This window comes from Oreochromis aureus, linkage group 13 (assembly GCF_013358895.1).
Source record: "Oreochromis aureus strain Israel breed Guangdong linkage group 13, ZZ_aureus, whole genome shotgun sequence".
NCBI classification, from domain to species: domain Eukaryota; kingdom Metazoa; phylum Chordata; class Actinopteri; order Cichliformes; family Cichlidae; genus Oreochromis; species Oreochromis aureus.
Window position 1 is genome coordinate 27,201,789 of NC_052954.1, and position 27,417 is coordinate 27,229,205.

At 38.8% G+C, this 27,417-nt stretch overlaps 2 long non-coding RNA genes across 2 annotated transcripts in view; both read left to right on the forward strand.

The window, feature by feature from the left end:
• The window catches only part of LOC120443299, a 54,771-nt gene extending 41,266 nt beyond the window's left edge, over positions 1-13,505 (forward strand). The window contains exon 3 of the long non-coding RNA XR_005615325.1: positions 12,847-13,505. This is a non-coding gene — a long non-coding RNA (uncharacterized LOC120443299). The remainder of the gene's footprint in view (positions 1-12,846) is intronic.
• A 2,694-nt stretch (positions 13,506-16,199) lies between these two features.
• On the forward strand, positions 16,200-19,088 carry LOC120443298. The gene is made up of 3 exons (XR_005615324.1): positions 16,200-16,332; positions 16,772-16,841; positions 16,938-19,088. It is a non-coding gene; the product is annotated as an uncharacterized LOC120443298 (long non-coding RNA).
• The last annotated feature ends 8,329 nt before the right edge of the window (positions 19,089-27,417 follow it).

Genomic DNA, 27,417 nt, shown 5'->3' on the forward strand with positions numbered 1-27,417 from the left:
AGCGCTTTTCCTCTTTTGACAGTGTCCTTAAGGTTCATGCTTTATTTTTAGGCTCTCAGGGTTTAGGCAACTTCTGAATATAGAACCTGCGGCATTTCAAATTATATTGCATCCACAAGGCCACCACTGTTGCTGATGAAAACATTATTTCCATGATTCTAAGCCCTTGTGTGTGTTTATATATACAAACACACACACACACTTAAACTGGAAGTGGCTCATTCATCCCTTCTAAATTTTACAGGCACATTTTACAGATAATAATTAAAACTTTTTCATTTAGTTTTGTTCCAAATTAGGAAACACAAAGATTTATCTCTCTTTGCCTAAAAGTTGAAATGTGTGTAATATCATCTCACTTTTAATTCAGTTCAAATCAATTTTATTCATGTAGCACCAATTCACAGCACCAGTCTTTTTTTAATTATATTGTGTGTAGTCATACATATCGGTTGGTTCTGCAGCACCAGTCATAATTGGCTCGAATATGCCTCGCTGTGTTTGCTGGATCCAAGGTATTGCCATCTAAAGACACCATATTGGTAAGATTTCTAGGACCAATTACAACCTTTTGTCTGAATTTAGAAATAGGAAGTTAGAGGTCATCCAGGCCTTTAGGTCTTTAGACATGCCTGTAGTTTAACTAGATCATTTGTATCATCTGGCTTAATGGACAAATGCAGCTGGATGTTTTTTGGATACTAATGAAAATATATACAGTTTTTCAAATAGTATTGCCCAAGGGTAGGGATGGGTATTGATAAGATTTTAACGATTCCGATTCCATTTTCGATTCTGTTTAACGATTCGATTCTTTATCGATTCTTGTTTTTAAAAAGGAGAACACTAAGGTTGATTAGCTTAGAACTGTTTTATATCTTCTCTTTCAACAAGATAGAAATTTAGGAGTAACATGGCCTTACAAACTCAACAGTGAGATCTTAAGAGATCCAGCCTATGGCTCTTCAATGGGGTGTCACAGGGTCCCCGGGGAAAATTGTAAACGTAAAATAATAAAATAAATATTGTTCTGTAGCAATAACAAAGTATAACATAAATTATTCTGTAGCAATTACACAAGAATATTCAGTAATGTCCCTGCCTACAATTAAACACATTCACTTACCATCTGCTGTGGCAAATGGCTGCAAGGTTTTGAACACAAACTTAGTCACTGCTCGGTGATATTCGGGCCTGAAAAGAGACTCTACCGGTAGAGTGCAGCGACAACGGCCAGCGAGCGCCAGCCAGACTCTCTCTGTCTGTCTCATCATGGTCACCTAAATGCACAATGGCAGGTTTTGTAATAAAGCAGATCGCGCTAACATAATATGCACTGTTAGTTGATTATTTACCTGCTGCATTAACGGGAGATGACGTGCAAACGTTACCGCTGCTGCTGCTGGGTTGAGATTCACGAGTCCGGAGCGGAATTAAAGACATTCATTTAAGTTCATCGTGTGTTTTGTGAGCAAATGCTTTTGCATATTCGTAGTGTTTCCTCCCTTAATGAAATATCTACTTTGCAAGTATTGCAAGTTGCCCTGTTGTCATCCGTTCTCGTAAAGTATAAACAAACTTTTAAGCGTTTGAGCCGCTTAGGCGCCGTGTTTCCTGGCAGGTGCGCTCCGGCGCTCCGCAGCGTGGTGGCGTCATTCGGGCGACTGGAATCGATAAGGGAATCATTTGCAAAAATGGCAAACGATTCCAAGGAATTGAAACAGTGGGAACCGGTTCTCAACAAGAACCGATACCCATCCCTACCCAAGGGAAGTATAGATAATGTAAAAACTATTGGTCCCACCACAGAACCCTGTGGAACTCCATGACTAACATAAGTGTGTGAGGAAGACTCCCTATTTACATGCACAGATTGGAATCTATGAGATAGATGTGATTCAGACCACTGCAGCACATTTCCCTGAATACCAACACGGTATTCTAATTACTGTAGTAAATATTGTGGTCAATGTTACTGATAACGATACGTCCTGTTAAAATTCAATTGCACAGAGGTCTAACAGGACAAGCACAGAGATGAGTCTACTGCCAGAGGCTATAAGACAGTGTACTTCCACTGAAACAGAAAAAACACTGAACAGAAGCTAAATTTTAAAAGGAATAAGATGGCTACCTCTACACTTCATTTTAAAATCTATCCATTTCTATTCATTATTCTTAGTCGCGCCTCCTCACTGTGTGCCTTTGACACGTGCGGAGGAAGGACACAATATCAGCTTTTCTAATTACTTATTGGTCATGATCAATTAGTAACATTTTAAGGCACTAAGGTACCCTTGTATAAATACACTGGTGAAGTTCAACAGCCATCACGGTTGACAGTTAAATTGGCCTGTCACTGCCAGGCCCTTCATTAATCTCAACTTGTCATTCTTGTTTATGCTGGTTATAATGGCTCTGTTGGTGTGTGATAGAAATCAGTGTGTGTGTGTGTGTGTGTGTGTGTGTGTGTGTGTGTGTGTGTGTGTGTGTGTGTGTGTGTGTGTGTGTGTGTGTGTGTGTGTGTGTGTGTGTGTGTGTGTGTGTGTGTGTGTGTGTGTGTGTGTGCGGCCACAGGGCAGCCAGATCAGATGTGTGATGTGTGAGAAGTTCGAAGATGTGTGTATATACATATGTGTCATATGCACATGTGTGTTTATTTGCATGAATTCATATATGTACATGTGCAGGAAGTGTATATTTTCTGAGTGCATAAGTGTGTTGTGTGGAAATCTTTTTAATCGCAACTGTCATGTTGAAGCCAGTTGGCACCCTCCAATGATTACCTCATGTGTCCTTGAGTATTTTCTAAATTATTCCAAGTTGTTTAGAGCCGCTCCAAATGACTTTCATAATCATGTGGTAACGTGGCCATTTACACCATGTGAGAAAATTCCTACTCACTTAAACCTACCTTTACATTGATTGACTTAGACAGAAAGGCTATTGTATGCTGCATTTAGTCTTAAATCTGCAATCCTCTTTCCATTTCCCCTCAGATTTCCTTAAGTGTGTGCCTCAGTATAACTTTAAGTTGGGGAATAACTATTTAATTTGCTTTTGATTATTGGTGATTTTATTGGTTAACTAAGCACAAATGGGATTGCTTACTGAGTGATGTAAGCCCTAGGAAATAAAATGCACACACATATACACACACACACAATGAACAATAGTTAGAATGGCATACACACAAACACACTCTTGTGCTGCTGACCTTTCACCTTCTTTACTGTCTTCTGACCACCGCCTACTGCGACCCCCTCCACCTTCTCTTGGCAAAAGGGTACTTTGGCATTGCCCCCCTTTTCTCTTTCCCCTCAGCCTCTTTGTTTTTGAAAGGGTGTATCTGACTGCAGATGAACAAAGGATCATGTGGGTGCTTGCAGGCACAGGCTTGCCCTGGTTTGTATTTACATATAAATGTCAGCACCTATTTTGTAACTGGTCTCCTATACGGAACTTTCATCACTGATATGATGAGTGTGTAGATTTATAAATGTCTGTGCAGTTGTTGTGTGTGTGTGTGTGTGTGTGTGTGTGTGTGTTGCATGCTCGTAAGTGTATAATGAACATTTGTGAGCTTTCTGTTATCATAAATATGCAGGGAAGTTATTAATTTTTTTCTTTTTCAGCCAATAGCGCTGATTAATATGTTATTGTAAAAATTTTGGATTCAGTAAATGCAAATTATTGGTGATTAAGTAGCTCATTTTTCCTCATTTACTGTGTTTTCTTTCTGTCATCTGGACACTCTGATGCCTTTAAAAGAGAATAGATGTGGCTATTGAGGTAATCAAGATGATAAGTTTATGATATCTTTGGTGTAGAGATCTGATAGATTTCTCCAGGTTATTGCAGCAATCAGTAGTATTTACTAATCAAATATTGTTTTCGTTTTGATTCTTCATTTGGAGCGCAGCCCCAAGATTCAAAGAAATTCACTAAAATTTCTCTGACTGCATGTTTTTAAGTTTGACATATACAAGTAATTGAATCAACTAATACAAACATTAGGCCCAAACACAATTCCATGTATAATACATTTCAGTTCAATCACCACATGATAATTGAGTTGTACATGCAATAATGGATGCATACCTAAATAGAGGCAACTGTTTGATAAAATGTAAAAAAACAAAAAAACATATTCACTTAAATGAATATATAACATAATAGACAGTAGAGTCTTTGTGATCCTGTTGTTCTTTGTTCAGAAAAGGATAATGAACTGAGAATATCTGAGAATATTTGCACATGGCCGTATTTTTTTTCTGTACTTGGCAGACTGTTAGTGTTAGCTATTAGGTCATTTACCTTGATTGGCGTGCACGCACACACAAACACACATGCACATTAATCCATCATTAGTAAGATGTCCATGCTTGAGCGATCGTTTGTTGAGCAGTTGAGTGGACAGTTAGGAGAAGGGCCATGTTAATGCAGACAGACTTGTCACAACTACGGGTGACTGCAATGTGGACGCAAAGGATGAAGGGACTTCTTACCAATTAAGAATCCCTAATATCAAGTGCTATATCTGAGTTTATACTTATGTCTGCGTCTGTGCTCTCTGTCTGTGAAATATATCTGTCATTGGTGCACTCTGGAATCATCTGTTATTTGTTTTTGTTTTGTTTTTAATTCTTAATAATGGCACAAGATTATGAAAATATAAAAATATCAGGCATATCTGACAACACGCAGGAACATCAGAGTCTGGTTATGTTCCTGACAATATTAACAAAAGAGTTTCTTTTTTATTCAGTCAATGAAAAAATTTGTGTCAGTGGAAGTCTGTTTTTATTCCTTTATTTATTTATTTATTTATTTTTGGCTGGACGCATTTATCCTGCTATATCTTTGATGCTGGAAGTGTAATACTTTTGTAAATCGTAAGAGGCTAACAGCAAAAGTCAATGCTTGAAACATCTGAAAATCTACTCTTTTGTAGCTTCAGAAAACAACAGTATATTAAATTTGTAACTTTAGTGAGCTATCCAAAGGGGTACAGAAAATACCCTCCACTAAAATTCAATAAATATTATAATTTTGTCTGAATTAAAATTCCTACGACTGAGAATATCATCAAAAAATCTGCACTTCACTGCAAATCAGTCCTCAAATACAGAAACTATGTTTCTATTGCATTGTTGGAAAAAATACATATATGTGTGTGTTGTAATTCAGGAAAATTCTCTTCAGGTTCACTGACTGGTAACTGGAAAGAGGTGTTTGTAATTAAAATCTACATTTAACAACCCCCCACCCCAAACCCATCACATAGCCCCATAACAGGCCAGCCGCTCTCTGTGCGTCTGGGAACGAGCTGGTGGTGTCCTGCATTCGTAAAGGGAGGGATCATGAATGGTACTCACACATCAGTATGAACGCACCGTAACATGTGCATATATACACACTAACCTTGCATATATCTTCACCCTGTGTCTTACTCCTCTCTCTTGTTCCAGCTGAGTAAGAGCAGGCCCGTGTCATTTCACCTCAAGGTGCCTGTTGGGGTCAGGGGTCACGTGTAATGGCCCAGTGCATCTCCTAGCACAGTAAGCCTACACCAGCAGCCGACACACTCCGCTATTCCCTTCTCCACCTCCCGGGCCTTTTATCAAAGCCAATACAAAAACAAGGAGTGTGTGTGTGTGTGTGTGTGTGTGTGTGTGTGTGTGTGTGTGTGTGTGTGTGTGTGTGTGTGTGTGTGTGTGTGTGTGTGTGTGTGTGTGTGTGTGTGTGTGTGTGTGTGTGTGTGTGTGTGTGTGTGTGTGTGTGTGAGAGAGAGAGTGGGTTTGTCAAAGATCACATTCAGAGTTTCAAGTTGCTGAACCATAAAGTGAGAAAGAGCTAACTTTCAGCCTACAGCAGAATCTGCACTGTGATGGAAAACAGCCAACATTCAATTAGTCCTAATCGTTTAAAGTTTGTTTCAATGCACTTCTTAAAGTAATAACATAGAAATGATAGAAATGAACTTGTATGGCAAAAAGAATTTTATTTCAGAAATCTACTTTTTGCCCATTTGAGTCTGTTGCATTGGGTCGAGAAATCTTTTTAGTATCTTTAGTAAAGATAGTACTGATTTCTGAGTTTAATCTTTTAGCTCTTTTAGCTTTAGATCATGACTGAAATAAACAGAAGTTTTAAAGCTTTTCAGTCTTTATAAGTTCAAATAACGTTGTAAAAAGTGAGGTCATATAGGTCATATAGGTCTGTCATAAAGTTAAAGTTGTCAAAAAAAACCAAAAACAATTCTGGGCTATTATTTTGTTTTTGTTTTTTAAGGCAGTTCGTGCTGATTTCTATCCACCGGGCAGACCATGAGATTTAGAGCAAGTTTAAAGTAGGAAGCAAATGATGGTTTGTATATTCTCTGTAGTATCTCTGCTTCTCCAGCAGTGACAAGACACATTTTCAGTGATAGTGGTGTAAAGTTCCCTGCTGCATAGTTTGATGGGATATTTGCATGTGCTTAGTAATTTATTACACTGTGTGCTTTTTATGAATGTGCATGTTATTACACTGCGGTTGATGGTGGCAGTTAAAGAGTAGGGAAAGTGTCAGTGTTAAGATGGAGAGGGGATGAATAATGACCTCTGTAAAAATTTGAATTATGGTTTGATACAACATTGGTTTAGCTTCCTCTTTATTTTTACACAAGGTCATGTCAGTATTATTTTAAATATATTGCAGTCCTAGAAATTTAACACTGTGGTCCTGATGGAGATTAAAAAAATATATATACATGCTGCATTTATTACGATCATGTTAACAAGTGTCCAGGGTCCATATTATCTTGCTGCTGCATCACACATTGTGCATCAAATTTTATTATTTTTATACTTATTATTATTAGCAATCGAACTTTTTCAGTTATTACCATGGTACAAGTCTGTGGCAAAGAAAAAGATTACACGAGCAAAACAGCACTTAACTGTTTCAACAAATGGACACTAATTATTCATTTAATTAAGTATTGTCTGCTCATTTCAATCAAGACAGCAGTCATTAATCTTTTACACTTACTGTCAGGTTTGTTCCTGATAGAATGACTTAACTTGAACTTCCTGCCTCATTCTCTCCTCCTCTCCTGTTCTCACCTGTCCTCATTTTATGAAAAGAAGTTTTGCTAATTGCATCAGTATTGTGGAAACTCATGAATGTAGCTGGCACTTTTAACCAATAGGTGAAAGAATACTGAACTCCTGCTTTGTGATTATCACAAAGCAGTTGTTATTTTATTAAATAATCTATATATCTTTTAAATTCTATGTATTTATTTATTTGTGGGGTCGGCAGAGTGAAAGAAATGTTAGAAACAATGATAATAATAATAATAATAATGATAATAATGCATTGGATTTATATAGCGCTTTTCAAGGCACCCAAAGCGCTTTACAATGACATTAATGTCCTTAATGTCCTTAATGACATAATGTCCTTTGTCTGGGGCAGAGGGGGTTATATGCTGTTACATTCAGTTCACTTGCTGTGCGGCTTTTTGGTATTTAATGTGTAGCTGCTCTGTGTAGCTTTGGTTTTGCTTGAGAATTAAATTCTTTTTAGATTTTGGATAATTAAGGCAGGATAAAGCTTGAAATTGTTATATGGAGCATTATATGAGTATCTGAATGCGTTCTACTTCAAATCAGTTAATAGTTGACAAAAATGAAGCTGGTTTAATGAGCCCAGTTTTAGTGATGCTAACAAAAATTTTATAGTTGTATGAAGTTTGTCTTTGTTGGGACAATACAAAAATAACTTTTCAACATAATAAACATGTATTCACGTACACAAGCATAAAACTTCAACTTTCTTAATCTAAGCTGTTACTGTGAGTATTTTGCCCTACGTGAATCTTTTCTTAAAACTGCTTTCTCTTCTCGTCACTTTCTCTTTGTCTCAGCTGGCAAGTGTTTTTTTTTTTTAATTTGAGTATGAGTATGCAAATGTCACATTCCAGCTAAAATCAGCAGTTGTCTTACCACAAGTTAATCGAGGGAGATTTTATAGAGTATATACAGACTTTCCATACATGAAATGTCTTTTTGATCTAATAGAGTTTGGCATATTGTGTATTATATTGCAAAATGTGTTTTATTTTAATTTTTTAAACGAAATTCGCTCAGAGACAAAAGCTTACCTCTGGTTTCTTTAATGAATATCAAACTTTTTCCTCCTAAAAACTTCCAAAATAGTTTAAAGACATGTTCAGATTGCCATAACACCAATATGGTGACAAGGGTATTCCCTTTACCATACCTCCCTTGGTTTGTTCAATAATGGAAGTCAGTGGAGAAACAGTCAGCCAAATGGTCTTTGTAGGTCAAATGCTTAAGACTAGGGATTAGTGTGTGCGTGTGAGTTGTGTGTGTGTGAGGTAGCTATAGCTAGCTAAGTGACTCAGTGATGTCATGTACTTGTGTTTTCACATGGGAACCCGATAGCTCTGAACAATCCAAGGCAAGCAATTTTTGGCTCAAGCATACTTGACATAACAGAGAGATAATTGTAGACTTTGTGTCCACGGACCCTCCAGAGATCCGGAGGATCAAACCCCCTAGGGTTTCAGACACTTTGATGATGCGTTAATGCCTGGAAAAACATTTACCGCCTCAGAGATCACAGACGGAATGATGTAAATGTAGCACAGTTCAAGTTAACTGCCCCCTGATATCATGCGATGATGTAAAGTTTAGATTTTTGACATATTTTGTCCTAACTGTTGCCAGGGTGTTGAACAGAAAATGCATTCATTTCATACTCTACTTTTACACCTTTGACCTACAGCATCACCATTATAGATGATTCATAATGAATGATTTTATTTTGTTTAATATAGTAATGGGAACTCCATGTAGTGACTGATCCTGATGAGGTCAAGTAGAACTCACTCGTTATCATTAAAGTCTGGATGACTGAGTCGATGATTTTCTGGACAGGAGTTGACACTAATTTAACTGTAATAGCAGATAATACCGGCTATGCTAGATCCTTAGATTTACTGATCTTTTATTTATTGGTTTAAGAAGAAATGGGAGAACACATGCTATTTTTCTGCAGTTGCATATAATCTCACTAGGCTGCTGGCTGGTTTCATCGAGGGATGCGAAGTTCTGCTCTGTTAAAACCAGCTACATTCGAGTTTGTACCTTCAGATTGAGTAGGAATTCAAAACCCAAGTCTTTTCCAAATTTAGTCAGTAATAGTTGATCATAGTGAACAATGGTGGGCTCTTTGGTTAACTGACACATTGGAAAGGTTAAAAAACTCACACTAAAACTGGAATTTTTACTAATATTTAATCACTGATGGCCCTGTGAAGAGTGTACCTTACTTTATTTCATGTAGCCTTTTTGGATAATGTCCCCTGCTTTTCAGTCTGCACTTGTTGCATTGTGACCACATTATCTTATGGCAATGTTAGATGTGCTGGTTGAGAGATGGTGAAATATCAAATAGTATTACCAATACTAATATTTATGGGGAAATATATCTTTAAAGTATTTTTCTTTTTTTTATAAAGCATTCACTTTTTTTTCATGCTTCCTGTGCAGAGAAGGAACTTCAGTAGCTACAGTTTTGCACAATATGAATGCTCTGCTCTTAATTACAATGAAAACCACCAAACAGGTTTCAGAGTCTATTCAGTAAACTTTTACTGTCGATAATTACGACAAAGAATGCCTACCGTCTTAATGTTCCTAGCCTTTGAGAGAGGAAAAGGTGTTGGCTCAGTTTTTTACAAGAAGTATGTTTTAAGAGGCCAGTTGCCTCGAAGCGAAGCTTGAATACCGTCTTGGTCATAAAACCTCTCTGAAATTTGGTAGACTGAAAGAAGTGCAATTTTAAAGCTCTGTTTAAAACTTAACAGTTATCTCACTTGACACCTGGCATTAATGACAAGCTTTGGCAAGTAACTTTTGCTTTACGACTTTGCATACACACGATCATCAGTATTCAGTTACTGTGGCTACCGTGTGTATTATCGTCACTGTAGACACCGAGTGTGTTTCGTATCTTTTGGGGCGAATATCCTCTCAATTTATTTGACCCCTTTTAATAACCAAGAAAATATATAGACTCCAGGTCCAATATACAGGCAGTCTATCTTGGCACCAGTAAAGGCAGTTTTACTTTATTCGAACAACTTCAAAATACTCTCAACATACATTGCCATAGCATAAGTCAATATGCATTAGCCTATGGGTAATGATAATTATAAACAAAGCAGTAATTAAGATGAGCAAGTTCAGTCACAGAGCTGTCTTTCTGCATGAAAAGTAACTTTATAAAAAGATTTAACTTATTTCCTCCATCATTCCACTGTGCTAATGAGTTTTGGCATGTGTGACTACCTACTATGCTGCATGATCTATAGTGATGCACTGTAGATCAAGCAGCTTAGTCTGGAAATTATTTTAATTCATTGTTGGAGCCTTGACAAGTTCAAAACACAAGCAACAACGCCAGTAATAGTGTTATAAATAGAGGACACGATATCATTTTAATTAATAGACTCTGTAGCACAATAGTGCAGGTTGTACAGGTGATGTGCAAGCATTGGTACCAGTAAAACCTCCACCTTCATAGATTTTCCTATTTTGAGTTTAGGAATTTTTTATTTTATGGTTTTGTTCCCATGTCTACAAAGCAGTCCATGGTGCTGCCCATGGTCCCATGGGTTGGTGTATTGTCCTGCATGACAAAAGAAAAAACACTTCTTTACCAAGGAACAAAATGGCTACTCAGAGGTCACTTTTTCACAATAAAGTTGAATTCTATTCTATTCTATTCTACTTTTTCACCTGCAAGTATCCTTAAAAATCTGTCATCTCACTTTACAATATTCCAGATCATCACTCCACCAAATTCTTGTTGGGGTTGAAATCTGGTTGAAAATAGTGACCATGTAAGTAACTAAAACTCCATCCGTTCGGACACATCCAGTGTAGGAGTGCATATCCATATGTGACAAAAACGCTTATATGGATGCAGTCCTTGGGATTACAGTGATATTAACAGTTCCAGATTTTCAGTCTTTATCTGTTTTGTGGACTTAAATGTTTCTAAAATCCAGTTTATTTGTATCCAATTAATTTATAAAAATTCTATTTTTATAAAAACAAGTAAATTGTAGTTAATTGAATATTTAAAAGTTTGCTTAATCACTATATAAATAGTATAGTTTGTAGCATTTATTGTATGGTAATATGTAGTAATATTTGTTGTTAAAGCTGGTGAATAGTTGCAATTAAAATAGTAGTATTGTACATTATATTACACTGTGATGTGTGTGGGTGTGATAGTAGTCAGTTTAATTGATATACTCTTTACTCCTATCTTACTGTAAGATATGAATATGTGCTATTATTATTTATTAAAGCAGGCAGATCACGTCTGGCTCATGTTATCTGTCCGTGTAGGAGTTCAGGCTGTTCACTCTGATTTATGGCTGTGGGGTCTAACTATGTATATTTACAGTCTCATGACCTGAAAATGACACCCGCTGGGCTGAACAAGTAGGGGAGGAAAGGGCTTTGGAGGGTCACGGACCGTAGTGCACACAAATATATACAGACACACATTTTGTGTTTTCATCCAATATGGTCACACAGGGGCATGCGTGCCCTTTTTGGATCCCTTGTCTGCAGCACAGATTATTTATTTTAAAGTGTATTTAACTTTTTTTTGTATTGTGGCTAAAATTAAATGTTAATAATTCTATATGCTTTGACATGCAAGCAAAGTCAATGTATTTAGTGGTCAAGTTAGACAAAAAATTCAGTGAAATGGCTGTTGCTAATTAAAGTAACTAGCAGGAGTGATCCTGGGAAAAGTGGCAACTAAGAAATGCAAATTACCGCACTTCAACACATCAACAGAATGACTCCTGGAGTCAGACTAGTGCAGACTGAGTGAAGTGGAGGGTAAGAAATTGCAGAGCGTTAAATAAGGTGACAGCTGCATGTTTACAGAACCCAAGCCCAGGGGTGTTGGTGGCGTGGATTGACACTTCAGCTTCAGATTGTCACGGGCCCATTTCCAAAGAGGCAAATGGTCCTTGGCAATAAGTGAAGTTCACATGGGTTGGATTAAACCGCTGCTAATAGTTTGTACCTTTGCAGTGTGGTGCTAAAAAGGTTGTGGCCATGTGTTTGTGTGATTTACATGTCTTTGTCAAGCTCTACTTGACAAAGTAAATGCCTTCAGTTTCTTTCTTTTTTACATTTCATACCTGCATTGTCAGATCTTAAATTCTCTTGATAAATATCTTTCTTTTACCTATAAATTTGCTCTTTCTGCTTCTTTCTCAACTACCTTTCCTGTGCCTCTCATCTGAGTCCATGTTTTTTTGGAAAAGTTCTGTCTTTTAGCATTCTCCCTCAGAGTAATATTAGAAGAATGCTGTCAATCTCCTGCATATGGTTTAGTTATGCAGCTCCAGCTACATAATGATCACAAAGTAATGAATCCTTAAATTAGACCGAATCAACTATACTTGCTCTGTTCTGGTTGTTCAAAAGCATGGCAGTCCAACACCTCTGAAGTTCACTAATTTAAACCTTGTACCTTATTTGTTTAGCCACAACACAGTCTTTAATTTACTGTCCAAGCACCAAGTCTAACATTCCACTCTTTGACTATTTTTGGCAACCCACCCTGTATCCTGATTTGCAGTCTCAAAATGTTGTTCTCTTCGGTAAATGTACAGGACAAGTGAGATTTGTCTTAATTAGTCATGACTCTCGCCCTAAGAATTTAAACTGAAGTTTCAGAATTATTTATTTAACTCTACTCTTGTTTTCCTCTCTCGCCCTTTTTTTGTGTTTGGAGATTCACAGATTCTGATTGGTTGTTCCAGGAGGAATAAACGATGTGAAGCTGGGCTCAGAGAAGGGGTCGCTGTGTTTTATGAGCCATTAAAGTTTTATTCATCCCTGCACCGAGGCAGCCTTCGGCCATGGGGTCACCATGCTTTAAATAAACTCCCATCATTCCTCTCCCCCCACCTCCCCAATATCTGCCTTCCCACCCCCTGCTCCCCCAACCCTTTCACCCACAGACTTAATGGACTGTTTATTGTTTGATGTTCAAGTCCGACTTCATCATTTTTTCCCTCTCTCGCGCTCTTTCTCTGTTTTCCGCTCTCCACTAGTGTTTAGCGGTATGGAGGTTTGACTGATGCGGTTTGTCCGTGTATTTGTGTTATATGTGTGGTTCATTTTGCGTGTGAGTGCGAGTCCTTGCATGTATGGGCTCTGCATACATGCAGACTGTCTATAAATTCCTTTGGTGTGCCATGTTTTCCTCTTTATAACATCTTCCCTCCACTGTTTCATGAGTGGATGCAAGATTTTACGGCGTGTGTGAATGTTTAGTTTTTAAAAACGAGGAAAGGAAAGGAAAGGAAACCACACTGTTGCACTAGTGATGTCCAATGTCTTCATTACTTGATCGTGAGCATGGCTACCAATAACCATTTTAAAGCAAAGGTAAATTAATCCATGCTTTCCATTTTTTAACATATATAATACTTGAAAAAAGTTTGCTAAAAGTCTGTATACATTCTGAAGTTGCATCCTCATAAATGTGGTTGGAGCTTACATGGATTGGAAAGGAAGAAAGTACTGATACAATATGTAGATATACTCAGAAGTACACATTGTTTAAACTTGTGTTACCACTCTATTGATGCATTTTGGTGTCAAAGCCCAGGTTTCCTGCGGGGGGGGGGAAAAATACAGTTGTCTGGTGAGGAAATTAATCTTGAGTAGCACACATTCCTGCAAAGATTCCTATTTAATGTGTGCACTGGATTTCTGCTTACCTCACGCTCATTTAAAAAACTGTCACTGCTATAATTTCCTACAGTTGTAAAATCTGTCCTCGTGGAGTTATAAACCAAAGTGCAGTGTTTTGGCATCTAATAAGCAACTTCTCTATTAGTCGAACTGGACATCTTGGATCTTACCTGCAGCGATATACCCCACTCCTCCAGCTCCTTCCCGTTGTTTAGTCTTTAAAAAAAAGGAAAAAATCTAAATGCTCATCTTTTCATGGGCTTTCTTCACCATATGCTTATCATTTTTACTTTAAAGATGCAGTAGTTCATCAAACTGGAGCTTGCAAAGCACTTTTTGGCTGAGGGGGACAGAGTGATAGAAGAGATATTTGTGAGGGGGGAGAGATGAAGAGTTTGCAGAGTTCCCTTACAAGCTGTGTTACAACTGACCCTATCCTCAACTTTGACCCATGACCCTACCAGAGATCTGTCATGAGAGAGGGAGCTGCTTAACACAAAATGGAGCCTGGTTCAAGAGTCAGAAAGAGAGAGAGAGAAACAGAGAGAGAGTGGGGAACAGAGAGAGAGAGAGAGAGAGAGAGGGGGTGAGAGAGCATTAGTGCACACAGAGGACTCATTTATCCTCTCTCTCACTTGACTTCAGTTTTTTCTTCCTCTCCTTTGCTTTCTCTTTTGTTTTCACTCCACAGACACTGTTGCCCTTTCTCCCAATACATCCCGTCTTTTTTCCCTCTGTCCGCCCCCCCTCCCTTCCCTCCCAATCTTCTCACCCTCATCTGGTTGATTTTGGACAACAGCATGCCATCATCAGCAGCCACCACCACCACAGGTATGGATTCATGGCGGCAAGGACCAGCAGGATTCTGGGAGGGAATTTGTGAGATGAAGCTTTAATGAGAGCGAGGCCTCGTCAGCCAGGAAGAAATGTATGCTAATGATATGCACACACCAAAAGGACCCTGGGTAGGCAAGGCAAGTGCTGGCCGAGCTCCCGCTGAGCTCTGAGGAAGATGAGCAGCTCAGGTCAGAAGAATAGCAACAAAAACGCCTCCTCCTCCTTTTCTTCTTTCCTTTTCTTCAATCTGCATCCACAAGGGCACAGAAAAACTGGTTAACTTAAACCCTTAGAAATTAGGTTGTGTTGCCACATGATGCTGCTGTTGATGTCTTTTAGTTTCTGGATTTCTCATTTTTTCCTTTTCTTCATCTTTGCAAGCACATTGACATTGTGGGTTGAATTAGCTGGAGATTAAACACATCTGTGTTTTACATCCAGACTTTCCAGAATTTTAACTGTCATAAATAATGACAGTTAAAAATAAAATTGTGCTCCAGAGAGATGCAATGTGTGTCCTCTAATTGTGCTCAAAGTTGTCTTTAATAATAGAAAAATGGATATTAATTTGTTTTGACACTTCATTTGGAAATTTAAACTCACCACACCCTTAGTTAATAATGGTGTATGTAATTGGGCAGTATTTAAATGAAATGACCTGTTTTCATTCAGGAATGAAGTGTATTTGTTATTAATTAAGGAAAGATGCTTGTTACTGGAAATAATGTTGCTAAATACAATTTCTATTTATTTCAGTGTTATCAAGTATGTTTCAGTTACTGATTCACATAAATTTTGTTTTTATTATACATTTTAGTGCCAAACTTTTAATTTATCCTGAAATTATGCTTTAATTAATAAATAAGCCATGTATTTTGTAGAAGCCTTTATTAAATAAATTAATATTTTGGAATGCAAGTAAATAATTTCTGTTATTTCTGTTTATCTAATTTGCAGATCTGTTTTCTGGGGAGGCTTTTCATTAAAATTGTTTCCTTTTCATCATATATTTTATTTACAATTGTGCATTAATTTATTAATATTATTATTATGTTAACGGGAAAATTTTAAAAAATTACTCCGTTTAACGCGTCTTTTAGTGCTATATAAAATTATCTAATTTACTTGTTGCCAAACTAAATGAACATTTAAATGTTGATTTAAAAAAAAGAAGAAAAAAAAACTATGCAGAATTCACATCAGCATTAACGTTACGGTGCAGTCCCTGCTCTCCTCTCCTCTTCTCTGTTTCTTTGCTCGGAGTATCGCTCCTGCAGGAATTACTGGCCTGTCTGATCTGATTGCCGCTGAAAAAAAAGGAAGGAAGAAAAGAAAAACGAATAAAGGACGAAGCGAGACATCAGCGCGACGATCTCGGCGGCGTTAACTAGTGATCGTAAAAAGCGCCAGAGTCCAGCCGCATCCGAAATGGAAACCTCTTTTTCCACCGTCGCCTTCGGGGGTGAATAAACAAGAGGAAACGGGATGAGAAGGGGGGGAAAAAATCCATTGAGTCTTGGGAAGAAAATGAGAGTGGCACCTGATGATGTCGACTTTGACACGTGTTAATTGCTGCTCAGCTCTCCTCATCAGGGAGTCTCAAATTATTTTAGCGCTCCGGGCCACAGCGCCTTGTTTGCTTTGCTGAGGAAAGGAAGCAAGCTGGCCCAAACTTCAAATGGTAAGGCTCGAATCGCTTGGGTGGAATACTCTGATGCAAAATATATATATATGTGGAAAACAAGAGAGCATGCACGGAGGGAAAAAAGGATATCTTAAAAAAACATTAAAGTAATAAAACATTTAAAGAGAATTTGGAACTGTATTAAATAAAGCTGGAAATATAGTTTATTGATAGAAGTATACATTTTAAATGATTGAAACACAGTGATGTTTCACTTAATTTCACATCACTTATTTCTTAAATCAAATTGAGATCATTAAAAATAAATTATAATGCCTCTGTTTGGGATTTGTTTGCTTGGTTGTCAATATGTAAGATGGGAAGATATTTTATTTGATGAATTAGAGTTCCTTCATTTTTTCTCTGATAATCCAAGATTTACAGTGAAATATTGCCTCTATTGCTAAATCAATAATAAAGTCAATGCTATTCTCAGATAAAATGGCTTCATCGATAGAAAAATCAGACAAAACTGCTTCACTGCACTTCTGGCTACATTTAAACATGTAAGTAAATAAATAAATCAGACTTGCACCTAATAAAATATATTCAAAATCTAAAATCCCTTTTCCTCATGTGATTATATTTACATCTGTCTGCAGCTTTGATTTCAGTTTCCTGCTGTATCCTCAGCTTTTACCAACAACGCTCCTCTCAACCAACATACTCAAATACACAGTTTTACTTCAGTGCCTGAGAGCACCAGTACTCATCTTCTTTACTTCACACTTCTTACCTGTTGACATGTATTTATAAGGCCTTGCATGGTGAATTATAAAGCCTTTGTTATTGCCTGGCTTGGGGTTGGCCACTTGTTTATGACACCAGTAATGGTGGTAATTGTTATTGTTGAGATTACCTGTCAAGAGGACCTGGACAGTGAGCTTGGAGAAAGCGTTGCTCTCTTGACAAGGGGTGACAGGGGTGTGGGGAAGAGGATGTGGGGGTTGGAGGCGAGGCTGGGATGCCCTGATGACTTCTCCGCTGATAATCAGCTACCGTGGCCTGTGGGATAATTCAGCTGTCAGTGCCACCTAACAGGGCCCAGCATCAGCCGGCCGACCCCAGCTGGCGTCATTCATTTGGACTGAAGATGGGGATGAAGGCCTCAGGAGGGGTGAAGGGATGCAGGAGCAGAGGAATAAGGACAACGTCTACATATTTGATTGCTGGAGTTGGCCTTTAAATGCAGTAATTTAAAGTTATCATCAAACATTTTTTTATAGTTTTTGAAAAAAATGTCTTTTAAATTTTGCGCCTAAAAGTGCCTTTTTCAAATTAACAGCTGATTGAATGTTTAAACCTCGCTTTGGTGAAAAACCAAAGTATTAAATACGTTTTAAATTGTATTTCACATAAGGTCTTATTTTCTTTATATAAAAAACACAGTTTCAGTTTTTTTGCAAAGGCACATAGCAAGTCCTCACAACACTGCACCTAACAACATAGAGCAGATCCTTTATGCCATATGATCTAAATGCTTTGTGAAGAATTTCTGCAACCAGGACTGAACAGGCGATTGCAGTAATTCTTGAGATGTTCACTTGCATCTTAAATCAACATGACGCTGTAATAAGTGTATTTTGTTGAAAATGAAATTACTTTTAAATTGAGCCACTACAACAAATTCAAAGCTTAATAATATAAAGGTTAATTGCATGCAATATGTCATGTATAGAAATTGTTGAAAATGTGACTACCTATTTGCAACCTTTTAAGGTCCTTCCTAATTCCTTCTGTAAAAGCAGACTCGTTGTCTTCCTGGACACGTGTGCATCATAAAGAGGGCAGCAGCAGCTAAAATGGCAGGCAAATCACTTTTCGAATGGTTTTGGAGCAGCTATCAGTGTCATCCCTGAAAGGCTGTCTTTATCAATGATACTGGCTGATATGGTGGGGGTGTGGAGGTTGGTGGAGGGCGTGGGGGGGGGGGTTCTATCTGTCTTTGGAATCTTTCACAGTTTAGGGCCGAGAGCTGCTAAGAAACTGTCAAAGATTTGGACAGCTAAAATCCCCCGGTAGCAAACGCTGAGCTGTTCTCTATCTGTATTCCACTGTGGCAACACGCGGGGTTGTAACACTACGCCACTGCTATTCCAGTGGGATAATGTCACTGAGGAAATAGTGCCAGAAAAATGTCTGCACAGTATTTTTGCTGTAATACAGTATTCCTTTATTTTTGATTTTATCATGCAAACATTTATGAAAATGAACACATTTTGTGAATTTGAGTCACTTGTTCAAATTTATTTTTTTTTGTGTGTGAACATTGTACTGTTTCTGATTCAGTTACAGTATATAACTACTGTCTGCACCTAATTTAATCTCTATTCATGGATGTAATTTTAATAAATGATACGGTATATTATATGATTTTGTCAAACTCTTTGCAATATGACTTTTGTGGTGATTTAAATGAGTTCGCATTGAGTGATGCTGAACTTTTGCCGTCCATTTACCCATCAGCACATATGATATTTCATCCAAACCGTTATTGTCATAACACCTCGTACGTAATTTTGACGACGTTTGAGGTAGGTTTGCTTTCCTTCGACCACTTTACAAGTGTGAAATCCACAGTGTATCCAAAGTTACGCAGAAATTTTGCTACGTGTCAGAGTGGAAAAATAAACACAAAAACTTTTGCACAAACATTAGTGCCCATGTGATGGAAGATTTTTTAGTGGATTTACAGAATCCTGTTTTTCCACTTTGAGTAATGCTCATAGAGCATTTTACATGTTTATTTTTTTGTAAATGTCTGGCTATTTTTCACTTCAGTGGATTTTTTTTTCTCTGCTTCTAACCCTTCCTGTTTATCTATCCTGTTGTCACAGGCCATAAATCAAAAGCAATGGGCTTCATATCTTCATTTTGGATCTTTGCAGTTTTATTGCCATAGCTTAATCCTTTGGCTGGTTGACAATGGAACATCATGATCAACACCATCATCACAACTTTACCAAGAAATTTATATTAACGCAATCTCTTCTCGATATTGAAATAAAGCACAATCTCATTTCTTATTCAAATGATAGCATTAGGCGTGTATGCATTTATCACCAGATACAGGAGTGAGGTTATAAACAATGCCATTCATTATCTGGCCCAGATGCAGCGATTGTTGATTAAAGGGCTTTGAATATAACACACACACACACTTGTTCACTTACACACTTAGGCACACACACACACAGATGGGTGGACATTAGGAAAAGAGAGAGGCCATCTGAATAGGCTGGAGGGACATTAACGGCAACAATGATTGATATTTGCCGCACAGGCTTTTTAATGGTATTGTTATTCCTCAGAGTTATACCCCGTCCTCCCCACGTCTCGTCTCGCAGATAAATGGAGGTGTAATAATGAATAGAAATTATCCTGATTATTTTGGTGGAGGTGGTTTGAGAGCAAGTGGGGTGGGGTGGGGGTGTGTGGGGGGGTGAGTCATAATCTAACATGAAGCTTAAAGCTTAGTCAAGAGTGTCTAGTGGATTTCCTTTAATGTTTGCTGAGTTACTTGTAGAGGAAAACAAGGTGCTGTGTAAAAAAAGCTAAAAAGCATGATATCTGTCATATTGACATTGTGTAATTAAAGGTAAATAAAGACTGACAATACCCTAAAACAAAGAAATTATTAAGATGTTTGGTATAAACATTCATAATATAATTAATGAGAAAACTTCATGTACCCGCAACCTGGAACCTACTGTCTTTACAGACGTGTGGATATTAGTGGATACTTCATAAAAATGTATAAACATACAATATATCCAGTATTTGTGTCATTTTCTTAAGTCTAAACAATATTGAATTACAGAATTTACACACTAGTTAGCAGGCGCTTTACTTTCCAGAACCCCAGATTCATAAATGAGCCATAACTAAACCAATACTAGTCCTTCATGCTTGGGTGAAAAACTGTAATATTAATTACTTGTGTTGTCTTAAGAGCCTGCTGAGTGTTGATTGTGTGAACAGCTGAGGTGGACATCGCCAAAACACATTATTTGATGTGAGAGGCCAGCTTGTCCAAAGCAGTTGTGTTTATTACACACTCCTCTGGCACCTGCTGCATTGAGTCAGCCTGCCAGGACACACACACACACACACACACGCATGCACAGTCTTCCAAAATCTCCTCTCCATTTAGCCTCTTTCCAACCAAATGATGGTCATTATCACTTTTCAATTACATTTGCAGGACTCAATTGCTCTATCAGTGGTTGTTCTCTGCTATTTTAGGAAACTTGAAAATATTCAGCCTGTCACTGTGAACACAATATTTAAAGTCAAAGGATCACAAGTTCAATCTAAATGCATTTTACTATATAACAGCACTCTTTGTGTGTTTTTAACAGTCTTTGATGTGAGAGTTTACAACTTTAGGTTTAAAGCATTCATGCAGGTAAAGCACCAAATTTCAACACAGTATAATAGTCTTTATTGTATCTCCTCGGGGCTGTATGTTGTGTATTCAATATTTCCAATAAACACAATGAACACTTAGGGTGTTTGTTCTGCATGGACATTTAACTCCATTTTTCCTGACACTTGTTGACTGTGACTCTTACCTGTTGTTCTTTGTTCTCTGCAGTTATCTCTTAATCTTTATTTCCATTACTTGCACTTTGTGCATCTCCTCTCACATTCATCTAAATGTGTCTTTTGACTATGCTGATTTCTTTCTAGCTTTATAGTAACACTAAGAGCATGACGTTATTTTGCATACATTGTTACTCCCTTAACAGCTTCCCTACCCTAAAGTGTCACATTTTCTTATTTGGAGAGTGGGTATTTTCCCCCTCCCTCTTTAAATTTAGCTGCTTGCAACAATGCTACAATATCTCATCTTTTGCACTTGATTTTTCTTGAACCTGAAAAAGAATATATATATATATTTTTAAAAATTTAAAGCAACAATAAAATGTAATCATTCCTTCGGAAATTCTCTGTTGCTTTTTTCCATTTTCCTCTTCATCTACACACTACAAAGACCTCTTGTGTCGTTCTCGTTTTCCTCCTTCATACCAACGTGTTGTGCATCATCCACTCACAACATACCTCCTTCCTCTCTTTCTTTCCTTATCCTAGGGTGCAATGTTGTGATGCCTTCCTCCAGTCTCTCCCCCACACCGCCTCGCCACCATTCCACTCTATCGGTAATCAGGGCCAGATGGAGGCAGAGATGGAGTGATGCAGGGAGGGAGGATTGGGTTTGGTCCTAGCAGTGTCTTAGAACGTGGGGAGCTGTCAGCCCTGCAGGGAGAGAGGAATTCTCGAGCAATAAAATAGGGATTTATCACCACTCTACCACAGAGAAAGAGAGAGAGAGAGAGGAGAGATGTGGAGGGAAAGGGTGTGAGGCAGAAAAAGGGACGAAGAGATCAAGAAAGTCAGATAGAGAAGGGTGACGTGGGAGACAAATGAATAGACAGAGGGATGGAAGACTCTTCATCATTGTAAAGCTTCAGATGGATGAAGGAACAAGCATGTAGAATGATAGACTATGTTTGCCACTGGAAAAGATCTGTAAGAAGGACGAAGCCAGAAGACAAGAGGGAAACAGAAATTGAGAAAGACAGTTGTGTGATAACACCCACAGCTCATCTGCTCAGTTACTTGCATCCTGACTTCTTCTCTGTTGCCATGTGTAGCAGTTAGAGAGAGGCGTGTCTGTGCAGAAAGTAATGCCCAGTTGTGTTCAGCGGATGGTGCGTTAAGCAAAAAGAGTCGACCTCCCCTACTGAGCCAAATGAACCTGCTAAAATAACCTCTCTCCACAATCGGCTGTGTAATTGAAACCAGAATGTGCAGCATTTGATAAATTGCTTGACCCTGCAGGAATGTTAAGGTCATAAATTTTTAGTGCATTTTGGCGGTGCTGAGATGTGCAGAGGTGTATGTAGCATGTCCATTGGTGCGCCTGTGTGCCAGAGAAAGGATCTGTGTGTGTTATTATTTCAAAGCATAATGGTCTTCCAGAGGTTTTTTCAAGGAGGCAAGACACAAATACTAGTGTACTTACATATATATGCATCCCCCACAGCTGCACACATGTAGACAGGTGTACACAGACAAATGTACATCAGCTTTCAAGGACATTATGCTACATATTTTCTCCTCAACTACCAGACAGCCTATAAAGTATGCTTCTCTGCGATATCTTTAATGGTTTACATCAAAAGAGTAAAACTAAAGACAAATGCAGAGCTGCTTAGTGAAAATCGAAAAAGGGAATATGTGCATACCTTTCATGAATTAAATATTCTGTTTAAAATGTCCAATTTCAAATGTGAAGACACTCAAGACACATATCAGAACAGCAGAAATACCCAGTGTCCACATGTGCCATCCTGTTCACAGTTGATGTTGTATTTTTTTATAGAAGCTATATTATTTTCCTAGTGAGCTGTCTGCTATATGTAAATCAGGTATTTGTTTATGGAAATACTGGGTTCTTAATGACTATAGAGTGAAAGAGACTGAAGATTGAAACATTTAAGATTTTTTTCTTTCACTGGGGCAAGAAGTAGCCCATTACCACAGTCCTGCACAATAAAATGGTTCCTAGTTTCAGTTCAAAACATTGTCCTTGTGTCTCAAGCAAATGGTATTGAGCTTCTTTCACACGATTCTGTCTTTATGATTGCTGCTTACATGTAACGCCAACTCATCTAAATGTGGTTGGCAGAAGTTTTTATACACTCAGTGTTCTTGTGTTCTCAAAGCTGTTTGGAATTACTTCTCAGAATGTATGTCAGACTGTAGCTAACTAACCCTGAAACACTGAAAATAATGACGTAACAGTCTGTAACTGTTCCTCAGATTTAGTTCTTGAACATCTGGCATAGGTGTAAATGAGGTAAAATTTAAAGGGCCCGTGTTGTGCTTTTTGGGTTTTGCCTTTGTGTAAGTATGTTGTACTTACAAAACCCACAACAAAGAGAGTTATTGTCTCCCACAACAAATGCTGCTCCTAAACTGTCTGCTTCTTTTGTCCTGACCATTCAGACTTTTCTACATCACTCTCAGAATTATCAGATTTAAAATGCTCAAGTGTTCATACAGAGGTTTAAAATGATCATAATTTGAACATAATTACTGTACATAAGTCATAACTAAAAGAAAAATAGTAATAAATATGTAATTTTAAAAAACAAATCTGAAAGGATGGAGCAGCCACTTCACCCCAATGCCCACTCCTGATTTACAGCAAGGGTTTCAGGAGCTGGTGTAGGTTTTTATTTGATGTATTATCTTTATTATCACAACAAGCTGTACAGCTTGAAAGACACATGTGGCATGGGGTGCATAAACCCATACTTACATCGCAGAGCGGAAGGTCTTCCTTCTCTGATCTCTTGAATTAGTGGGGAAAGGCAATCTGATCCTGAGACAATAACCGCCACACCCGACTTATTCCATCATCATCACCATATCAAAACATGCAACATTAAACTCAAGAGATACTTAAACTCCTCCACTTGGGGCAGTAACTCGTCCATGTCCCGGAGTGGGCACTCCACCCTTTTCTCGCTGAGGACCATGGCCTCATTCCCGCCACTTCACACTTAGCTGCAAACCTGCTCTAGTGTGAGCTGGAGGCCATCGCCTGATGAACCCAACAGAACTACATCATCTGTGAAAAACAGAGATGAGATTCTGAGACAAACCAAGTGGAAGCCTTCCACCACTTGGTTAGAAATTCTGTCCTAGGCTAACAAAGCCTGATAGGACTCCTTGTTCAGCATGATGGTTCCCTTCACCTCTGATGTCCATCATCTGGTTTGGGAGTTACCGCTACAACAGGCACCAACCACCTAGCGGCAGCAGCTCAGTGTTCAGCAGGTGCTCAACATGGTCCAAATGGGCTCAGAGGTGGAAGTTGAAGATCCTGCAGACAGGGCCCTCTGCCAGGCATTCCCAGCGCACCCTCATTATACGTTTACGTGCCCTAGGTCTGCCCAGCATCATCCGCTACCACCTGATCTAATTCACCACCAGATGGTGATCAGTTGACAGCTTAGCACCTCTCTTCACCGGAGTGTCCAGAATATACGGCTGCAGATCTGATGATACAATTACGAAATCGATCATCAACATGCAGCCCAGGGTGTCCTGGTGCCACGTGGTACTTATGGACACCCTTTAACATAGTGTTTGCTATGAAGAAGCTGTGGTTTGTACAGAAGTCCAGTAACAGAACACTAATCAGGTTCAGATTGGCAGGCCGTTCCTCCCAGTCACACTTCTTCGAGTCTCACTGTCGTTGCCCACGTGAGCATTGCAGTCTCCAGAAAGACGACAGTCCGGAGGTGGTACACCCACAAGCACTCCACCCAGGGACTTCAGGAAGCCCAGGTACTCTAAACTGTCACTCGGCCCGTAAGCAGAGACGACAGTCACAACCTGTTCCCTGATCTGAAGGTGCAGGGAACAAACCCTTTTGTCCACTGGGAACAACTCCAAAATACAGGCAGCAAGTCAAGTCAAGTTTGGCCATCCATGAGGGGCTCAGAGTAGAGCCGCTACTCCTCCACATTGAAAGGAGCCAATAGGGGTGGTTTGGGCAACTGACAATGATGCCTCCTGGGTGAGGTGTTATGGGCATGTCTCACCGGAAGGAGGCCCCAGGCCAGGCCTAGGACACTCTGGAAAGAATAAATCCCTCGACTGGCCTGGGAACCCTTTGGTGTTCCCCTGGATAAGCTGGAGGAAGTGGCCGGGGAGAGGGATGTCTGGGCTTCTCTGCTTAGGCTGCTGCCCCTTTGACCCGGCCCCGGATAAGTGGAAGAAATGGATGAATGGATGGCAACATTAAAAGAAACAAAAATGTCCAATGTCCTCAGATCTAGGAAAGTACCCTGTACAGCCTAGATCAGATCAAAACAAGACCACAAAGGTAAAGAGGCCTCTATAGAGATTGAAAATGTGACGTCATTCAGGGGTAAAACTCGTGGCAAGAGGTACTAGCGCACGCAGGCTTTCAATTGAAATCAGTTACACAGCGATAAAAAGAAACACAAAAAATGGCAAGAAGCTGTTGTATTATTAACTGCAATAGCCGGTCGCATGACAGCCACGGGAAGCTGACGGGTAAAGAGATCGGTTGTTATCGGATTACGTCGTTGAAGAGAAATTGTTCAAGCCATGTTTCCGAAGTAACAAAGAGCCGACGGATGGCCTGGTTTGCAGCCATTCGAAGACCAAATATAACGTCCCAGAACACTCCAGCTCACATGTTAGTCTGCTCCAAGCATTCCCACAAAGGTCAGTGTTTTGTAGTAGTTAATACGTCATTTTTGTTAACATAATTGGTGATACAGGTTACAAGCAAGTCTGGCGCTGAACAGAAATTGTTGCGCTATGCTCCTTTGTTTATTGTGCATAAATAGTGAATTGTCCTGACAGAATATTGCGTTTCGCTTCTGTTATTACCACGGTACATTGACAAAAACATATACTTTTATTCACAGGATGAAACAGTTTTTTTGTATCACTAATTGCCCAGTACGATTACAACATACAATATTACTGTCACTGCTACATTTCTGTAATGCGTACCAGAAATTATTTCCACTACTAATTAATTACCGTTGAGCTCAAAGGTTATATTAATAAACGGTTAACGAATGTGTATTTATGAAGACGATTTGTGAGACTGGTAAACTTACGATACGTACGATGGTCTTTCGTTCTACACGGTGCATTTCAAGGTCCTGTACCCATCCGTCGGTAAACTGTACCTGGGCTTGTTGCAGTGACCTGAAGTTACTAAAAACTTCATGAGTGTATGCACTCACTCCAAGAACCGTATAATTATAAATCTGAGTGTGGTGAAAGTTGGGCAGCACGCTAACGTCTTTTGTCCACTCTGTGTGCTCGTAAGGGTCTGACCCTTTCACTCCTTTGATTTTTTCCTCGTATCTTTTCTTTGACTTTTCATCAAGTCTGTCTTTGTACGGACCGGCATTGTTCTCCTTCGTTTTTGTACATACCTTTTTTGGGGGGCAAAGAAAAAGCAAGAAGGTATTGGAACCGGAGAATGAACGTTTTGCGGTGCTGCAAATGCTTGCGTTTGATGCATTGCTTTGATTGTTTTGCCACCAGTGCCCGGCATGCAATGCGCGAAAGTCACGTGGTCTGTCAATCTCTATAGCTCTTATCACCATTAGTTAAGTTACTCAATGCTGCAAGTGGGGCTAAATTTTGTACTAAACACAAGAATACCCCCACGTTTCTACTTTACCTATAACATTTTAATGAAGAACCTCATGCATACACGTGTGTATACATAGGGTGAGAACAAGAGAGAGATTGATTCATGTTTATTTTTTTCTTGTTGCACAAACCATACAGATATAACAGACTGTAGACCTTTGATTAGCATACAAGGCAGAAGCCAACAGCCAGCTAAACATCTGAATGTCATAACATCATAACATTTATATTCAATACAGCTCACAGAAACATGTAGTAAAAGTCAGCATTGAGTAAGATTTCCTTCCCAGCGTATATACTGTATATATATATTCCCTTGGTCTACTCTGCCCACTCAGTACTGTCAGTCATCATATTTTAGAGATGTGTATTCACACGTCATGAAATGCTGAAGGAGTGCTTGTCACTGACAGTAGATGGATAGATGCCAGTTTTCCTGATCCCTATCATAAAACTAGTAGCATTAACTTTTGAGGACACTGCTTGGATTAGTTTTCTTTGCCTCTAATCAGTTATTATTCATCTCTACCTTTCTTCCACATCTTGTTTTTTAATCTTGTTTCCCTCCCCTCACCCCAAACTTGTCATGGCATGTCTGCCCCTCTCTGAGCCTGGTTCTGCTGAAGGTTTCTTCCTGTTAAAAGGGAGTTTTTCCTTCCCACAGTCCCCAAATATGCCGTATGAGTAACGACACGGTCTGACTATTGGGATTTATTCCATTTTATTGTATGGCGTTTACCTTAAATTATAAAGCTCTTTGAGTTGAGTGTTGTGATTTTGCACTATATAAATTGAATTTAAAAAGTTTGTCCTTGAAAAAAAAAAATTCATAAAAGGTCGTTTGGAAGCCAAAAAAAA